This window comes from Oncorhynchus mykiss, chromosome 11 (genome assembly GCF_057628025.1).
Source record: "Oncorhynchus mykiss isolate SJ-2025 chromosome 11, ASM5762802v1, whole genome shotgun sequence".
Taxonomy (NCBI): domain Eukaryota; kingdom Metazoa; phylum Chordata; class Actinopteri; order Salmoniformes; family Salmonidae; genus Oncorhynchus; species Oncorhynchus mykiss.
Window position 1 is genome coordinate 60956362 of NC_143032.1, and position 16903 is coordinate 60973264.

Below are 16903 nucleotides of genomic sequence, written 5' to 3' on the forward strand. Positions count from 1 at the left end.
TTGCCCAACACTTTCCCTGGCTGCTCTTGCTCAACAACAAAATTCCTCTGCGTGATCACAACTTTTGGAGATATTTTTAAATTATTTTATGATAAATGAATACGTTTTTTTTTTACATTTTGAAAAAGTTTTAGATATATTCCAATGAAGTTAGAGCTATATATTTGTTTTAAATATATAAGTAGGAAAGCCTTAAGATAAATAATCCACTTGTTTTGAGCAAAAAATGTAGAAACGTTTTGAGTAAAGTATAACACATATTTGTACATCGCGCTCTTGACCTTATTTTAGCACCCAAAAAACGTAATACTTCCAGGTCAACTGTAATATGAATACCATTGTAAAGCACAATTTCTCCCCTTTACAGCAAAAACATGATGGGACCTTTATGCTGCCCATCTCTGCGTGATTAAAGAAGGCAATGAGCTCTGTCCGGTGGGGAAGCGAAACCTACTGCGTGATAGGGAAAGGGGGAGATAAACTGTGTGGGAAATGGCTTTTTTCACCCGATCTGTCCAATTTACCACCTCTAAAATGTAAATAAAACACTATGAAGAGTTTATTTATTTATTTACCTATTTGAAGGTTTGTGTCGAATTTGAATCGCGTTTGTAGGGTGGCGCTAAAGTTACCTTCATAGGTTGCGGCTTTGAGAGTCATGATGGCTTGCAGTGATGACGCAAAAAATGAATGCATTCAGTTGTACAATTGACTAGGTATCCCCCCTGTCCCTGTCCATTTCTTGTTTTTAATCTGCCAGAGAAGCACTACACCTGGTGGAGAGATGCTGTACGACATAGAATGAATTGCATTATGCTTGCTGTACATTACGTCATGACACGTCACAATTTAACGTACAGCGTCAGAGGGGTCCGTTTTTTCAACTTTTCTCTAATATTTTTGGGCCATTACCATGTCAATCAACGCTTGAGTAGAAACGTAGTTCACACCCCAGATTTTGATGCCAACACAGCTGGGGTAACTAGCCCCCAGGGGTAACTGGCCCCTGGGGGCTAGTTACCCCTTCATGGTTATGAATGTGTTTCTCCATGACATTTAGACAATGACTAGCCTGGTTAGTGCTAGTTTATGCTAACTTGCTAGCTAGCAACTTCACTAGCAGTAAATGCTAGCCATTTAGCTAGTTAGCATAAGCTGATAGGAGAGCTAGCTATCAACATTACTACCAGATCGTCTGAGGTAAAATACATTAAAAAAGATAACGTAACTTAATTGCAGTTGTAAATGTTTCCACTAGTGCCTGATAGCTTTACAGTTAATGCTACTTTTTTAGCCTTTTAGCTATTTCACACAGCATTTTATGTCATATAGCTAGATGGCTAGCTACATTTTTAAGAGACAGCTTTTCAGTTGGCATCTCTCCCGCTGTTTTTAGTCACAGGTGGGGGCTGGATTAGGAGTGAGTAGTGCAGAAGGGGGGCACATGAGTTGTGCTCCAATTTTACTGAGTTATGAGTTATTGTTGTTAAATGTTATATTCCAATGTTATTTCATGTTATTAGTTATATTCCATTATTTTATTAATTAAAAACAACTATTGAAAACCTTTTGCTCCTGAATGTCATTTTAAAGTGCTGGGATTTAAAATCTTGCATTATTCAAATCATATTTGGTACAATTGTACATAATGGATTGTATGGAAAAAGACCAACAAAGAGAGAACAAGGTAAATTAATGTGCAGGTGAGATAAAAAGAGGGACTTTACATTAAATCTCCTCATAGTACAGATATTAATAGTAACATGTGCGACACCATTTCCCCCCATATTTTATTAAAATAATTAAAATAAGACAACTAGGCTTAGCTTAGTATTACTTACTAAAGCATTTCTAAATAAAACAGATTAATTTGATTTTAACACACTTGTGTGAAACCCTACAGTATGCCAAAAACTTCTACGGGGTAACTGGCACCCCCGTGTGTGTTACCTCGGTACTTTAAAAAAAAAGCCCCTTTTCTAAAAACAACATTTCTTGAAATAACAAAAAAAGTGTCAACTGTAGCCATTTATTTCCCTTTATAGTTTATTTGCCTACGGATGATATTCATCCACATACCATGTGTCAGCAATTAGACATTGTTCTTAGGGGGTGGCTAGTTACCCCGTAGTACCCTAGCCTATTTGAAATTATGTTTGCTTCTTACAGTCACTTTTTTCATGTTAATTAAAATAATTTTCATTCAAATCCGTATGGTTTGGTTTGAGTACTTAAAAACCAATTGGTAGGTCCAGGTAGTCACAAAAATTGATGGGTGTCGGTTAAATTTAGATTTTAATGAATGGAGCGAATTTGGAGTAGCAGTTTTTTTCCTGTGATTGCGGAGTGATTTTAGTGGAGCAGCAGGAAAAGACATGGAGCGCCGCACCTAACCACTAAACTCTGCTCACATGCTCTGATGGCAACATAGGCTTTTGGTTCCAACATTTTAGCATTGTTGCTGAGGTTTTTCCTTTTGCAATGGCAGTCATGCCAGTGTTGGGCTCTTAGTGTTGGGCTCTATGTTGTCATAAGATGGTGTTATTGTCGCATGCTGTGGTTGAGAGCGAGATTGGTTCACTGAAACTGTGTTTGTTCTAATTTTAGGAAAGGACAACCACAGGAGATTGGTGGCACATTAATTGGGGAAGACGGGCTCGTGGTAACAGCTGGAGCGGAAAAGGTGGAATGATCTCAAATACATCAATCACATGGTTTCCATCGGTTTAATGCCATTCCATCTGCTCCGTTCTAGCAATTATTATGAGCAGGCCTCCCCTCAACAGCCTCCACTGAGGTCAACACATTATAATTTCATCACAAGATCCTTGTTAACTGCAGACACTATTTCAAACAAACAAGTACTATGTGGAACTGACCCAGACCCATTCCCATCCACAACAATCAGTGGGGGAATTTCACTAACATTTGAAGTTTTACAGAAGTTTTACACTGTCATTCAGGAGGTCATACAGTAGGTCCAAAATGGGCTACAGGAACCCTGGGATGTTGCTTAGGTAACTTTGGTGCTGTCAATCACAGTTTCAGAATGAGCCTGCTACCCAAGGAGGATGTTTGTCAGGTACATACAATCATATGAGATTTGTCACGGTTGGGGGTCGACACTCCGGTGGTTGGTCACTTGAGGGTCTTGAGTTTTGTTTACCTGGTTTGTCAGGTAACGGGGGTATAGCCGAACCTACCCCAGTTTCTTTTGATCCGATTCCTTGTCTGCTCGTTGTCCGGTTTAGGTGTGAGACTTGGATAAGCAATAAGAACTGTTTCCAGGTATAAGTACTCAAGTTGCCTCTAGATTCTCTACCTTTGGTAACTTATATATATAGCTGGTCTGGTTCGACCAGGGCGTCCCTCTCCTTCCTCTAGGATAGGATAGAATATCCTAGGATAGAAAACACTCTAAAGTTTCCAAAACTGTAAAAATATTGTCTGTGAGTATAACAGAGCTGATGTTGCAGGCGAAAGCCTTAGAAAAATCCAATCCGGAAGTGCCTCATGTTTTGAAAGCGCTGCGTTCCAATGTGTCCCTATTGATCTGTGAATGGGCTTTCAGCCAGATTACTCTTTCTCTGTATTCCCGAAGGTGTCTACAGCATTGTGACGTAGTTTTACGCATTTATGTTGAAGAATACCCGTAAGCGGCTACATTGCGCAAGTGGTCACCTGATGGCTCCCAGAGTGACTCTCGCGTAAAATACAGAGGTAGCCATTATTCCAATCGGTCCTACTGATAAACTAATTGTCCCGGTGGATATATTATCAAATAGATATTTGAAGAACACCTTGAGGATTGATTATAAACAACGTTTGCCATGTTTCTTTCGATATTATGGAGCTAATTTGGAATATTTTTCTGAGTTTTCAGTGACTGCAATTTCCGGGCGATTTCTCCGCCAAACGTGAAGAACAAAGGAGCTATTTCGCCTACAAAAATAATATTTTTGGAAAAAAGGAACATTTGCTATCTAACTGGGAGTCTCGTGAGTGAAAACATCCGAAGCTCATCAAAGGTAAACGATTTAATTTGATTGCTTTTCTGATTTCCGTGACCAAGTTACCTGCTGCTAGCTGGACAAAATGCTATGCTAGGCTATCGATAAACTTACACAAATGCTTGTCTAGCTTTGGCTGTAAAGCATATTTTGAAAATCTGAGATGACAGGGTGATTAACAAAAGACTAAGCTGTGTCTCAATATATTTCATTTGTGATTTTCATGAATGCAAATATTTTCTAGGAATATTTATGTCCGTTGCGTTATGCTAATTAGTGTCAGTCGATGATTACGCTCCCGCATGCGGGATGGGGAGTCACTAACCCTATATCAGTTTATAACGTGTCTACGTGCAAGTATATTTACCAGGTCGGTAGAGTAGAGCGTATAAACCGGCTTGGTCAGAGGTCTTTCTGAATTTAGGTATCAACTATGTCTCTTTGTAGGAACCCTATCGCTTATACTATAGTGAGTTGTATTACCAACAATTCCCTAATCCAAAATTCTTGAACTGAGATTGAAACAATACTTGTTCAGTACTGGCTATTCCGCTCAGTGGAGACCGTGTCAGGGTCTACTTTGTGAAGAGCTCGAGCTTTCAGTAACCAGAGGTATTATAATCACAGGTTTACCAAGTAGATTTTAGTTCAGAATTGGTTCAGTAATAACCGATCTCACTTACACAGTCCCAATAGGTGCTCTAAGAGAATTGGCTAGGTTGCAGTGCAGTAGCTCTGTCTGTAGATTTGATTACACTTTGCTTCTGACTCTCAGCCCCTTATATACAATTGCATTTTACTCTTTAACATTTTCAATATGTGATTGAGACACACAATTGTATCTAAGGCAAGCCACATCTTGTCCATGTGGTTTAGGACATACAAGTTATTTTATCATAAACCAAGTTCCGACATGAGCTCTACCCATTCTTTGTCAAATACCACAACCTCCTCTGTAGGTTGTTTCCCTTGCCTTATTTGGTCTTCCTGTCTAGAAGATTCTTCCGCCAATTTTAACTCTTTTGCTACAGATTAAAGGCATGATATGATATGAGAAGAGAAGAGAGGATATGGATAGGGCTATCCATTGTGGGTTTATATACTGAAGAAAAATATGAATGCAACATGTAAAGTGTTGGTCCAATGTTTCAAGAGGTGAAATAAAAGATTCCAGAAATTTGCCATTTGCACAAAAATCATATTCCTCTCAAATTGTGAGCACAAATTTGTTTACATCCCTGTTAGTGAGCATTTCCCCTATGCCAAGATAATCCATCCACCTGACAGGTGTGGTATATGAAGAAGCTGATTAAACAGCATGATCATTACACAGGTGCACCTTGTGCTGGGGACAATAAAAGGCCACTCTAAAATGTGCCAGAGAATTGAATGTTAATTTCTCTACCAACATTGTTTTAGAGAATTTAGCAGTACGTCCAACCAGCCTCACAACCGCAGACCACATGTATGCCGTTGTGTGGGCAAACGTTTTTTCTGATGTCAACATTGTGAACAGAGTTCCCCATGGTAGAGGTGGGGTTATGGCATGGGCAGATATAAGCTATGGACAATGAACACAATTGCATTTTATCGATGGCAATTTAAATGCACAGAAATACCGTAATGAGATCCTGAGGCCCATTGTGAGGCCCATGTTTTTTTAAGGTATCAGTGACCAACAGATGCATATCTGTATTCCAGCCATGTGAAATCCAAATATTAGGGCCTAATTTATTTATTTCAATTGACTGGTTTCATATATGAACCATAACTGAGTAAAATCTTTGAAATTGTTACATGTTGCATTTATATTTTTGTTCAGTACAGCTCATTAAGAGTGATAATTTCATTAATGGTGATGCTGATGTTAGGATTCTGTTTTATAAAGGTTTATCTTAAACCTAGAGTTTATTTTGTGTCATTTTAGCTCAGTGCTTAATAGCTATTTGTCAGAGGAAATACACAGTGCTCATACATACAGATAGTGGGTAAACCTTTTAATGAATGTAACTAGGATACTGCCTCTGGTAGCCTAACTGAGAAACCCTTAGAAACACAAGTAGTGGACCATTGATAAATAATAGGCCACATCAGACAGTAAAAACCTAGGATGACTCCTGAAGTAACAATATAACGTTTAAATGTGGAGGGGCGCGCTCCCCTGGAGTCGGTAAGGGATGCAGGTGTATTGGGCGCCTATAGCTTACGGCCCATGTACACAGGGGGCGGCACCGCACGATGAAACACTGCTTCCCATTAGGTAGGTAGCCTATACAGGCGCCTGTGCGGGTATAGCATAGCTAGGGCACCCATGGCACGGATAGGACTGATTGTAATAAATGGTCAATAAGAAGTATTGAGGCACATTTATTCTACTGTTAATGTTCATGAAAGATTGGAAAGCCGCGCAAAGATGCACGTTCCACCTCGCCAAATTGCGCGACATTGAGCAACCTTCACAGTTCCATTTCTGTAAACGGCCAGTCCACAAATCTAACCACTGTGCGGCGGTAAAGCTCCAATATATATAGTCTACTGTAGGCTGTCTGCTCGCTGACACTGACAGTGTGATCGAGGCGTAACTACTCATCATCAAAAGAACGTTGTGTATTCATAGAGTGGACGTTCACGTACATAACCGACCGAATGAGTGTTCACAATTTGAAGGGCATAGGCTACCAAACAGTCCAAGCCACGTCGGTTTAATCGAAGCAGCATTTGCATTCGCCGTGAAAAGGTTGTTTTATCATTCAGAAGCTAACAAGCGCAACGGGTGAATATGAATGTACGCCTCGTTTGTTTATGAAATGTATCTTCCTCCGGTGAGCCTGAAAGCTCGAAGCACCTCACTTGGCAGCGTACCTGTCCTCCACTCTGACATCGCCAGTGTGGAACGCGCTTGGATGCCGATAGTTATATTTGAAGAACAGGCAGGTCTGACATTATAAAAGTATCGTAACAGGGAAAAGCTATTTAAACCTCACCCTCTGACAAGCCTTAAACACAATAATAGCCCAGAACTATTCATCCTCGGGAGAGGTAGGCGCCGAACAAGCATCAGACTATACTCAACTAACCAAGTCTTCATTCGGCGTCTGACAACATTTCATCTCTAATCTTTACTGAACAGGTGATGTAGTTATGTAATAACATATTAACTACTGTACTTATTGTAAAGACATGTCGTTGCATGACGCTGCCAATGTAGGCGACCTGAGCGCAACACTGAATCAAATCCTGATCATAATTTCTGATGATTTTATGTATATAATCTGGTGTCCTTTGATTGTCACAGAGTTATTACATTGAATAAACATGATCACAACAAGCAGTCAAAACAAAAGCTTGCCCACTCGGTGGTGACATGCTATCTGAACAAACCCTGTCAGTGTTCTTGTTTACATTATCAAATCAAATGTATTTAGAAAGCCCTTCTTACATCAGCTGATTATCTGTTTGAGTTGTCTTACTCAGAAAAGCAGTGCAAAGCACCATGGGTTGTTGGTACAAGTCATGTTATGCTAATATGAATTGTATGTATTATAGTGCTCCCATTGTATTTACCCATATGCCACTGTATGAAAGCATGGCATCCATCCATACTCTGCTTCTCTATCATGTTACAGTTTGCTCTGATTGAGTTACAGTTTCAGGAAGGGAAGAGAGAGGTTGGGGTTCAGATATAGGAATATAACCACTGAACACATGTGGGTAGATGAGAAGTCAGTAAGTAGTTTGCAGGGTGATTGTATCATAATGAAAACCTCCTAGGGCATTGTTATGTGGGGTGGAAAACGAATTTGTGCAACTAGACTGGTGTTCCACCATGCATCAGTGTTTGTACACATTTGTACTAATTAACATGGCGTAACTCTTTTGATTGAAATAGGCACTAAACCCATATTCTGGTCATTATTTACGATCATGTTGTCACACACATTGAAGACACACAGATGCCCTCTCTCTATCATTATCTCTTTAACACACACACACACACACATGCTCTGAGATAAGATCTGAGACTGAGACACCAAATTAAACCAACCTTTTTTCTCTCAGAATGGCCTTGAAATAGGAGCAGAATTAGGCCACACAAGCGACTGGCTTCATTCAGTCATTGGTTGATTGGATTCCTGAATAAATCCATTTACACATTTACATCTCTTCAGTCAGTCACTTAATTTAAAACATTAGTACCAATGGATGTTGTATACACAAGGTAACTTGCCAAGATATCTGTGATATGCTAAAGCACATAAGACTGAAGATATGATCTCGTCTCAGAATGGCTTTTTTTCATTCAGTTTGGTCTATTTGGTCATTTCAACTATACTACTACTATAACTATATTTCAACTATACTTGCTGTAGATTTTAGTTGGACATTTTTCCTCTCTGGCAGAAAAACACATTGCAAAGCCTGGTTATTGCAATTCTATTAGTTTGGCCTATGCCCTCTGGCATGATAAACTGGTGAACTCACAGAAATGTTTCACATTAGATGGATACAAAAATAAGTATTGACCACAGATTGATGTGGTTTCCTGCAGACATAATGTTAGTTTTGATGCTAAAAAATGGATACAGTCACTATATTTTGAAGTGATAATAATCCATGTATATGTCATTGTGTTGTTATAAGAGCATCTTTTTTTATATATATATATACACTGCTCAAAAAAATAAACACTTAAACAACACAATGTAACTCCAAGTCAATCACACTTCTGTGAAATCAAACTGTCCACTTAGGAAGCAACACTGATTGACAATAAATTTCACATGCTGTTGTGAAAATGGAATAGACAACAGGTGGAAATGATAGGCAATTAGCAAGACACCCCCAATAAAGGAGTGGTTCTGCAGGTGGTGACCACAGACCACTTCTCAATTCCTATGCTTCCTGGCTGATGTTTTGGCCACTTTTGAATGCTGGCGGTGCTTTCACTCTAGTGGTAGCATGAGACGGAGTCTACAACCCACACAAGTGGCTCAGGTAGTGCAGCTCATCCAGGATGGCACATCAATGCGAGCTGTGGCAAGGTTTGCTGTGTCTGTCAGCGTAGTGTCCAGAGCATGGAGGCGCTACCAGGAGACAGGCCAGTACATCAGGAGATGTGGAGGAGGCCGTAGGAGGGCAACAACCCAGCAGCAGGACCGCTACCTCCGCCTTTGTGCAAGTAGGAGCAGGAGGAGCACTGCCAGAGCCCTGCAAAATGACCTCCAGCAGGCCACAAATGTGCATGTGTCTGCTCAAACAGTCAGAAACAGACTCCATGAGGGTGGTATGAGAGCCCGACGTCCACAGGTGGGGGTTGTGCTTACAGCCCAACACCGTGCAGAACGTTTGGCATTTGCCAGAGAACACCAAGATTGGCAAATTGGCGCCCTGTGCTCTTCACAGATGAAAGCAGGTTCACACTGAGCACATGTGACAGACGTGACAGTCTGGAGACGCCATGGAGAACGTTCTGCTGCCTGCAACATCCTCCAGCATGACCGGTTTGGCGGTGGGTCAGTCATGGTGTGGGGTGGCATTTCTTTGGGGGGCCGCACAGCCCTCCATGTGCTCGCCAGAGGTAGCCTGACTGCCATTAGCTACCCAGATGAGATCCTCAGACCCCTTGTGAGAACATATGCTGGTGCGGTTGGCCCTGGGTTCCTCCTAATGCAAGACAATGCTAGACCTCATGTGGCTGGAGTGTGTCTGCAGTTCCTGCAAGAGGAAGGCATTGATGCTATGGACTGGCCCGCCCGTTCCCCAGACCTGAATCCAATTGAGCACATCTGGGACATCATGTCTCGCTCCATCCACCAACGCCACGATATCTGTTGCACCACAGACTGTCCAGGAGTTGCGGATGCTTTAGTCCATGTTTGGGAGGAGATCCCTCAGGAGACCATCCGCCACCTCATCAGGAGCATGCCCAGGCGTTGTAGGGAGGTCATACAAATCAAATCAAATCAAATGTAGTTATATAGCCCTTCGTACATCAGCTGATATCTCAAAGTGCTGTACAGTAACCCGGCCTAAAACCCCAAACAGCAAGCAATGCCGGTGTAGAAGCACGGTGGCTAGGAACAACTCCCTAGAAAGGCCAAAACCTAGGAAGAAACCTAGAGAGGAACCAGGCTATGTGGAGTGGCCAGTCCTCTTCTGGCTGTGCCGGGTGGAGCTTATAACAGAACATGGCCAAGATGTTCAAATGTTCATAAATGACCAGCATGGTCAAATAATAATAATCACACGCAGAACAGTTGAAACTGGAGCAGCAGCACGGCCAGGTGGACTGGGGACAGCAAGGAGTCATCATGTCAGGTAGTCCTGAGGCATGGTCCTAGGGCTCAGGTCCTCCGAGAGAGAGAAAGAAAGAGAGAAAGAGAGAATTAGAGAGAGCATACTTAAATTCACACAGGACACCGGATAGGACAGAAGTACTCCAGATATAACAAACTGACCCTAGCCCCCCGACACATAAACTACTGCAGCATAAATACTGGAGGCTGAGACAGGAGGGGTCAGGAGACACTGTGGCCCCATCCGATGACACCCCCGGACAGGGCCAAACAGGAAGGATATAACCCCACCCACTTTGCCAAAGCACAGCCCCCACACCACTAGAGGGATATCTTCAACCACCAACTTACCATCCTGAGACAAGGCCGAGTATAGCCCACAAAGATCTCCGCCACGGCACAACCCAAGGGTGGGGCGCCAACCCAGACAGGAAGATCACATCAGTGACTCAACCCACTGAAGTACGGCACCCCTCCTAGGGACGGTATGAAAGAACCCTAGTAAGCCAGTGACTCAGCCCCTGTAATAGGCTTAGAGGCAGAGAATCCCAGTGGAAAGAGTTTCCCAGTGTTTTGTCCGAGTTTAAAAGTAGAAAGTTTGCAGCCATCCACTTCCTTATGTCTGAAACACTTGCTTCTAGCGAGGGCAATTTTGGGGCTTCACCATGTTTCATTGAAATGTACAGCTGCGTGTCATCCGCATAGCAGTGAAAGTTAACATTATGTTTTCGAATGACATCCCCAAGAGGTAAACTATATAGCGAAAACAATAGTGGTCCTAAAACGGAACCTTGAGGAACACCAAAATTTACAGATGATTTAGTGCTTTATACAGGCACGTGGAGGCCACACACACTACAGAGCCTCATTTTGACTTGTTTTAAGGACATTACATCAAAGTTGGATCAGCCTGTAGTGTAGTTTTCCACTTTAATTTTGAGTGTGACTCCAAATCCAGACCTCCATGGGTTGATAAATTTGATTTCCATTGATCATTTTTGTGTGATTTTGTTGTCAGCACATTCAACTATGTAAAGAAAAAAGTATTTATAGAATATTTAATTCATTCAGATCTAGGATGTGTTATTTTAGTGATCCCTTTATTTTTTTGAGCAGTTTATATCATAACTTCACAAAGACATCTGCAATTCAAATAATCTATTTGCATTTCTATACCATGAATATGGTTATTGTACTGGATCTTATTGCTCTCAGACATTTACACCCCTAGTGTCTCTTATCATCAGCCTGTTCGACTCCTTGGCTGGGTCCCTGAAGCTCCTGCCAATAGCTCTCAATCCTACAGGCCTCTCATGGTCTCATTCTGCAGCTCACTGACTGAACAACCCTCAGAAGATAGCGACTTAGGCAAAGAGTGCTTTTTTTTGCCTAAAGAGAAAGAGATTCATTATTTGAGTGTGTCCTAATTTCTGTTAGAACAGAACCCAAATGATCTCCTGAGTGGTACAGTGGGACAGTGGTCTAAGGCCTAAAGGCTGTGCCACTAGACATCCTGGTTCGAGTCCAGGCTCTGTCCCAGCAGGCTGTGACCGGGAGACCCTTGGGGTGGCCCACAATTTGCCCAGCGTAGTCTGGGTTAGGGGAGGGTTTGGCCGGCAGGGAAGTTCCTTTCCCATTGCGCACCAACGACTGCTGTGGCGGGCTGGGCGCAATGCACGCTGACACGGTCGCCAGGTGTACGGTGCTTCCTCTGACACATTGGTGCTTCTGGGTTAAGTGGGCGTTGTGTCAAGAAGTAGTGCAGCTTGTCTGTGCTCTCTACCTTCACTTCTCTCGAGTGGGAGTTGCAGCGATGGAACATGACTGTAACTACCAATTGGGGAGAAAAAGGGGTAGAATAATAAATAATGATTTTTTATATTTTTTATATCCTGTAACCACAGGCCCACCGGTTAAATTGTAGGCTGTTGGTCCCACAGTTCAGTCAGTGTCGAGATTATGAAGTCACCCCTCTTCGCACTCATCCACTCACACAAACCCGAAAGCATGTTGTGTTGTAGCATCCTCTGGCAAGGTCTTTTGAAGGGATTTCACATTTCTCATTAAAAAGATAGCAGCGGGCAGGACGGAACACTTGGGCATTTAATTGACTTTGAGATTGCATAAGCCTTTAAATCGTCCAAATCCACGGGGCCTGTCTAATGTTCCAGTCATCCAAGCACAGCCGCCTTGTGTTCTGCCTCTACTGATTCTCCTTAATGACTGGAGCCCTTTTTTTATGTTGTTACTCTCTGTACAATTTGTTGGATTCCGTCAGGTTACTGGCTCAGACATGGTGCCTCAGACATGCTGCCTCTGCAGAGAGATAGTCACCAAATCCTATTACCCAGACGTGAATTGTCCTTCACTGTTAACATCATAAGGAAAGTCTTCTACCACCCTGTTCAGCCAAAGTATACCAGCTTCTCAAAGCCACCTGAGGAGGGTTTCATCCATCGCTGTTATAGAATACCTACTCACTTTCACTTTACAGTCATGTGGAATAATGTTGGTTCAGGACTGCATGCAGTGGTTCTATAGTAGTTAGACTAGTTAAGTGAGATTGGTAGGGCCTGCGGTCTTGTGACAAAGGAGGATACACTGTTTCCATGACGAGGTGATCCTTTGTATTTGAGGTTTCTGGAAACCAAGGTTCGGGATGTGGGATTGTTGGGTGGGGGGGATTTCTTCTGGGTCCCAGTTGCTCTAGGACCTTAAAGAGGTCTGTCTACAATTGTGGCAGCAGCAGGACATAATTTGTATCCCTGTGAGGAGGGACATATGGCCCTGGAGCGCGGCAGAGCCAATCAACATGCTCTTCAGCTGTAATTTAAACCATTAACATGGAAGATGTGGGCTGAATGTGATCAGTCTTAACAATGCTGCCAGAGTCATTGACTTTAATGAAAATCTGCAGAGAGACCACCACTGTTCAGGATATCAGCTATATTGTTCTGGTTTATGTTATGATAGGCTACATCAGAACGCATATAGGAAATATTAAGAATAACCTTGAATAGAATGAAATACAGTATTGCATTATTTCAATCCTGTATCTGAGCATGAAGCTTTGGTTATGACTGGTATTGTAGGTGCCATTTGTTTTTGCTATTTGTTCTACAGCCTATAGATACTTCTGTTTCTACTTTTTAGAGCTGTATGTATTCTTGTGTGTTTGCTGTAAGGACCGCCTCTCTTTTGCTCCTGCTGTCCCTCTTGCTCTCTCAGGGGGGTGCATGTAAACATCGTGACAGATTTGCTATTATCAAATCATTCCGCTATTTCTCCCTGTAGAACGTGTTTGCAATGAGAAGTGGTTGCTGTCAGTCAGTGTAGTCTGTCTATTCAGGCCCATGTGTAGTTCTCAGGGAAGACATGTAGCTACAGTAGATAGCTAACCTTGTCCTGCTCATAATATAGTGTGCACTCTCCTTTCCCTTACACTAGCAGTTGTTAGTCAGTCAGTGTGTTTCCTTTTTCCTAAATAATGATGTTATTATAATATTTTCCTGCTTTTTGTATTGCTCACTATCAGTCCTACTACCTCCTCTATCCTCCCTTTCTAGTTATCCAGTAATTCTGTCCAGACCTCATCCCCCCCATCACTCCATTGGCTGCTGATACTGTAGTTATCTCTAGCTGTATATGACAGCGGCCATCGGGACTGTGACACGTTGACGTCACAGATAGCGACTGTGAGGGGGTTGGCTGAGAGGCACAATACAAGTGCACAGCACCAGTGTCACCTCAGAGTGTAGAGAGATAGAGAGGCAGAGAGTGAGCGTAGCCATAATTTTAGGTGTAGAATTAGATAGACAGGCAGAGTTAAATAGAGTGAATAGAAAATTACAGGGAAGAGGCAAAATATAGGAGAATAAATGAGAGAGGAACAGTGTGTGTGAGACGGAGATGAACAATGGCGGGAAAGGCTAAGGAGACGATGGAGAGAAAAAGGAGATAAGGAGTGGAAGTGAAGGGGATTATGTCATGGAGAATGACATAAAACCAGAGAGAGACAATGTGTATAAATAGGAAAGGAACAAACATGATATAGGCTACTGTGTATGGTTGAGAGACATAGGGTGATATGGTCTAGCCTGCCTGACTCTCATACCCAGTCAGAGCTGCTCGTTTTGTACCCACCCTCTCCCACGTGCGCCGTATCACCAGCCACCCTCCTCCTCATTCCTCTACAAAAAACACCATATATGGACTATAGACATGTGTCCAGGGACCAGGCTATTGGTCCACATAAACACCACCATGTTACCATGAATGTACAGCTCAGCGGGACATGTCACGTGAATTGGATTGACCTTCAAGGAGCTGTAGCTCTCATATCTGCTCTCTTCTAGAGGTAACGACTCGGGCTCCAGAATGTCATGTGACTTATTGTGAGACCAGATAATAATTTTTGTATGTTTTTGGTTTAAGAGACTTGTAAATATTAGTGGAGCCCTTCTTGTTTTCCTGTCTTGTTTTTGATCATTTGCCTGCAGTTAAGATCTGGACTTATCTTACTATTACACTGCACTGCTATTTGCTCTGTGATATAGATACGGTATGGTGTCTGTACTTTCAGATAGACCTTATAGAGGGTGAGTGAATGTCGTGTTGGGTAGATGCCCAATGGTCTTGGGAGTCAAGAGGTGCCCTCCTTTTTTCTCCTCGGCCAGTGAGAGAGATGGCGTCTCTCCTCCAGCCAGGCATCTCTCCTCATGTCTCTGTCTCCTGACCCCTGTGGTTGAGTGATGGAAATGGGAAGGGGCCCCAGACTGGCCCTGAGTCATGTCTCCCAGCCCCATGGTCACTCACAGGCCAGAGGCTGCATCATACTACAGGTTAGAGGTCTTCACGGTTCCAAAAACCTGGACCCGTTCTGAAAAGCATTTGTGGCTTTCCCACACGACCCGATATGCATAATATATATTTTTTAAACGGACACCTGTTCCGAATGTAGCTGAGGACAATGGACCCGAGGACCTGTTCAGATAGAAAGATAGAAAGAAACCTCAGACTGGGCACTGCCAGTGCCATCAATAAACAAGTGATATTGGTCTTTAAAAATTGCCTATAACAAATTACTAAAAATGATTTGTTGTGTTTCAATGTGTAGCATATTCAAAGGTTTATAGTGGTGGTTTGTTGCCTGGTGTTTTATTGTTTTTTTACTTTTCTAAAGCAATAATTCAGATTTGAGCACTAAATGCATCAGGGCACTACATGCAGATAGGCTATGGCATCTCCACTCTACAGTATATTTATATATATTATAAATATAATGCTTAGGCATCTCCACTCTACAGTATATTTATATATATTATAAATATAATGCTTAGGCATCTCCACTCTACAGTATATTTATATATTTTATAAATATAATGCTTAGGCATCTCCACTCTACAGTATATTTATATATTTTATAAATATAATGCTTAGGCATCTCCACTCTACAGTATATTTATATATATTATAAATATAATGCTATGGCATCTCCACTCTACAGTATATTTATATATATTATAAATATAATGCTTAGGCATCTCCACTCTACAGTATATTTATATATATTATAAATATAATGCTTAGGCATCTCCACTCTACAGTATATTTATATATATTATAAATATAATGCTATGGCATCTCCACTCTACACTATATTTATATAATTTATAAATATAATGCTTAGGCCTATCCTTAGAGACCGAGAGAAATATAGAGAAATGCCGGCGCCATGTTCCTATCATACAGATAGGCGTACAGAAGGAGGCTAATTCGTGAATTTTCTATCCGAATGTTTTTAATAAAGATAAGCATTATATTGTTAGATTAAAGGAGTAATTCTGGTAGGCCTGAAACATTCTTCCTCAATTGTCAGAGGGAGTTGGAGTGCCAGTGTGCACTGCCTTCACAGGTCTGCTGTAGCGAAACCTAATAATAGCTACACCACACCAAACCTTCCCAAAAGTTTCTTAACTTTATTAGAGTAATACCAAAAGTCAGTCAAGTCATTATTTATAGGCCTACCGGTAATTCTATTATATTGCGGCAAACATAACATTATAGTTGGAACTTCATTTCACCATAGAAAATGGCTCAACGGAATAAAACAAAACACATATTTAAACTGAACAGGTTTAAACGTTCACGAAAGTTTTAAAGTTTTGAACAGGCTGGTATTGTAGCAATTGCCAACAAAGGCGAGTTCCTACCGTAGGCCTACCCAACAAAGGCGAGTTCCTACCGTAGGCCTACCCAACAAAGGCGAGTTCCTACCGTAGGCCTACCCAACAAAGGCGAGTTCCTACCGTAGGCCTACCCAACAAATGACAGCAATAGACTTTATTTTACAACAGGCCTACTATCTTAAACTAAATACTGAGCATAAAATTTAAAATACTGTTCCAACTTAATTTAGCCAACAAAAATCTCTCAACAAAATGAAACAAAACAGTCTTAGCATATTTAAAGAACTGGTTTAGATTAAAAGTTTGAAAATTCCATCAAACCTAAATAGCGGGTTGCACACAGTCCATTTGGCCACGCCAACGTTCTTCTCACAGAGGATATTCCCCTTGTTGACTTCTTTTCACTATA

At 41.7% G+C, this 16903-nt stretch overlaps 1 protein-coding gene across 2 annotated transcripts in view; it reads left to right on the top strand.

Annotated features, from left to right (window-relative positions):
• Window positions 1–16903, top strand: part of LOC110536079 (inositol polyphosphate 5-phosphatase K) — a 39940-nt gene that overhangs the window by 4666 nt on the left and 18371 nt on the right. Inside the window, exon 1 of one of the 2 annotated variants that reach the window (XM_021621619.3) lies at window positions 6540–7140. The exons of the other annotated variant lie outside the window; for it this stretch is intronic. The gene's annotated coding sequence lies outside the window, so the exon portion shown is untranslated. Of the gene's footprint in view, window positions 1–6539; window positions 7141–16903 lie in introns of those variants that run through there. 2 annotated transcript variants of the gene reach the window in all.